Below are 2,500 nucleotides of genomic sequence, written 5' to 3'. Positions count from 1 at the left end.
CCAGGTGCTGTATGCTCTTTTGCTCATTCACTTAGAAACTGAAATCTTGCAATATGCACAAGTAGTCCTTCATGAAAGGGGCTGGAAGCTGTTTTCATTTTGACACGAGAGAGAGAGAGAGAGAGAGACCACCTTGCATTGTCAATTGCTAAATCTGTATATGGATAAGTAGCCTATGGTTGTCAACTTATTTCGTACGGCCATACCAGCCTGGCAACGCCCGATCTCGTCTGATCTCGGAAGCTAAGCAGGGTCGGGCCTGGTTAGTACTTGGATGGGAGACCGCCTGGGAATACCAGGTGCTGTATGCTCTTTTGCTCATTCACTTAGAAACTGAAATCTTGCAATATGCACAAGTAGTCCTTCATGAAAGGGGCTGGAAGCTGTTTTCATTTTGACACGAGAGAGAGAGAGAGAGAGAGACTACCTTGCATTGTCAATTGCTAAATCTGTATATGGATAAGTAGCCTATGGTTGTCAACTTATTTCGTACGGCCATACCAGCCTGGCAACGCCCGATCTCGTCTGATCTCGGAAGCTAAGCAGGGTCGGGCCTGGTTAGTACTTGGATGGGAGACCGCCTGGGAATACCAGGTGCTGTATGCTCTTTTGCTCATTCACTTAGAAACTGAAATCTTGCAATATGCACAAGTAGTCCTTCATGAAAGGGGCTGGAAGCTGTTTTCATTTTGACACGAGAGAGAGAGAGAGACCACCTTGCATTGTCAATTGCTAAATCTGTATATGGATAAGTAGCCTATGGTTGTCAACTTATTTAGTACGGCCATACCAGCCTGGCAACGCCCGATCTCGTCTGATCTCGGAAGCTAAGCAGGGTCGGGCCTGGTTAGTACTTGGATGGGAGACCGCCTGGGAATACCAGGTGCTGTATGCTCTTTTGCTCATTCACTTAGAAACTGAAATCTTGCAATATGCACAAGTAGTCCTTCATGAAAGGGGCTGGAAGCTGTTTTCATTTTGACACGAGAGAGAGAGAGAGAGAGAGAGAGAGACCACCTTGCATTGTCAATTGCTAAATCTGTATATGGATAAGTAGCCTATGGTTGTCAACTTATTTTGTACGGCCATACCAGCCTGGCAACGCCCGATCTCGTCTGATCTCGGAAGCTAAGCAGGGTCGGGCCTGGTTAGTACTTGGATGGGAGACCGCCTGGGAATACCAGGTGCTGTATGCTCTTTTGCTCATTCACTTAGAAACTGAAATCTTGCAATATGCACAAGTAGTCCTTCATGAAAGGGGCTGGAAGCTGTTTTCATTTTGACACGAGAGAGAGAGAGAGAGAGAGAGGGAGAGACCACCTTGCATTGTCAATTGCTAAATCTGTATATGGATAAGTAGCCTATGGTTGTCAACTTATTTTGTACGGCCATACCAGCCTGGCAACGCCCGATCTCGTCTGATCTCGGAAGCTAAGCAGGGTCGGGTCTGGTTAGTAATTGGATGGGAGACCGCCTGGGAATACCAGGTGCTGTATGCTCTTTTGCTCATTCACTTAGAAACTGACATCTTGCAATATGCACAAGTAGTCCTTCATGAAAGGGGCTGGAAGCTGTTTTCATTTTGACACGAGAGAGAGAGAGAGAGAGATAGAGAGAGACTACCTTGCATTGTCAATTGCTAAATCTGTATATGGATAAGTAGCCTATGGTTGTCAACTTATTTCGTACGGCCATACCAGCCTGGCAACGCCCGATCTCGTCTGATCTCGGAAGCTAAGCAGGGTCGGGCCTGGTTAGTACTTGGATGGGAGACCGCCTGGGAATACCAGGTGCTGTATGCTCTTTTGCTCATTCACTTAGAAACTGAAATCTTGCAATATGCACAAGTAGTCCTTCATGAAAGGGGCTGGAAGCTGTTTTCATTTTGACACGAGAGAGAGAGAGAGAGAGAGAGAGACCACCTTGCATTGTCAATTGCTAAATCTGTATATGGATAAGTAGCCTATGGTTGTCAACTTATTTCGTACGGCCATACCAGCCTGGCAACGCCCGATCTCGTCTGATCTCGGAAGCTAAGCAGGGTCGGGCCTGGTTAGTACTTGGATGGGAGACCGCCTGGGAATACCAGGTGCTGTATGCTCTTTTGCTCATTCACTTAGAAACTGAAATCTTGCAATATGCACAAGTAGTCCTTCATGAAAGGGGCTGGAAGCTGTTTTCATTTTGACACGAGAGAGAGAGAGAGAGAGAGAGAGGGAGAGACCACCTTTTATTGTCAATTGCTAAATCTGTATATGGATAAGTAGCCTATGGTTGTCAACTTATTTTGTACGGCCATACCAGCCTGGCAACGCCCGATCTCGTCTGATCTCGGAAGCTAAGCAGGGTCGGGTCTGGTTAGTAATTGGATGGGAGACCGCCTGGGAATACCAGGTGCTGTATGCTCTTTTGCTCATTCACTTAGAAACTGACATCTTGCAATATGCACAAGTAGTCCTTCATGAAAGGGGCTGGAAGCTGTTTTCATTTTGACACGAGA

At 46.6% G+C, this 2,500-nt stretch overlaps 7 non-coding genes and 2 pseudogenes across 7 annotated transcripts in view; all 9 read left to right on the top strand.

Annotated features, from left to right (window-relative positions):
• The window catches only part of LOC146290622 (5S ribosomal RNA), a 119-nt gene extending 103 nt beyond the window's left edge, over positions 1 to 16 (top strand). Inside the window, exon 1 of the ribosomal RNA XR_014757144.1 lies at positions 1 to 16. This exon is cut by the window's left edge and continues 103 nt beyond it. This is a non-coding gene — a ribosomal RNA (5S ribosomal RNA).
• A 176-nt stretch (positions 17 to 192) lies between these two features.
• Positions 193 to 311, top strand: LOC146290621 (5S ribosomal RNA). Its single transcript, XR_014755801.1, has one exon. It is a non-coding gene; the product is annotated as a 5S ribosomal RNA (ribosomal RNA).
• Positions 312 to 487: 176 nt separating this feature from the next.
• Positions 488 to 606, top strand: LOC146290620 (5S ribosomal RNA). The gene has a single exon (XR_014755800.1). It is a non-coding gene; the product is annotated as a 5S ribosomal RNA (ribosomal RNA).
• A 170-nt stretch (positions 607 to 776) lies between these two features.
• Positions 777 to 895, top strand: LOC146290619 (5S ribosomal RNA). The gene has a single exon (XR_014757575.1). It is a non-coding gene; the product is annotated as a 5S ribosomal RNA (ribosomal RNA).
• A 182-nt stretch (positions 896 to 1,077) lies between these two features.
• LOC146290618 (5S ribosomal RNA) lies at positions 1,078 to 1,196 on the top strand. Its single transcript, XR_014757143.1, has one exon. It is a non-coding gene; the product is annotated as a 5S ribosomal RNA (ribosomal RNA).
• Positions 1,197 to 1,380: 184 nt separating this feature from the next.
• On the top strand, positions 1,381 to 1,499 carry LOC146290617 (5S ribosomal RNA; annotated as a pseudogene).
• Positions 1,500 to 1,683: 184 nt separating this feature from the next.
• Positions 1,684 to 1,802, top strand: LOC146290616 (5S ribosomal RNA). The gene has a single exon (XR_014755798.1). It is a non-coding gene; the product is annotated as a 5S ribosomal RNA (ribosomal RNA).
• Positions 1,803 to 1,982: 180 nt separating this feature from the next.
• Positions 1,983 to 2,101, top strand: LOC146290615 (5S ribosomal RNA). Its single transcript, XR_014755797.1, has one exon. It is a non-coding gene; the product is annotated as a 5S ribosomal RNA (ribosomal RNA).
• A 186-nt stretch (positions 2,102 to 2,287) lies between these two features.
• Positions 2,288 to 2,406, top strand: LOC146290614 (5S ribosomal RNA; annotated as a pseudogene).
• The last annotated feature ends 94 nt before the right edge of the window (positions 2,407 to 2,500 follow it).

The sequence above is a fragment of the Hypomesus nipponensis genome, chromosome 5 (genome assembly GCF_054491055.1).
Source record: "Hypomesus nipponensis isolate SF chromosome 5, ASM5449105v1, whole genome shotgun sequence".
Classification (NCBI taxonomy): Eukaryota; Metazoa; Chordata; class Actinopteri; order Osmeriformes; family Osmeridae; genus Hypomesus; species Hypomesus nipponensis.
This window is presented reverse-complemented; position numbering and strand designations above follow the sequence as displayed.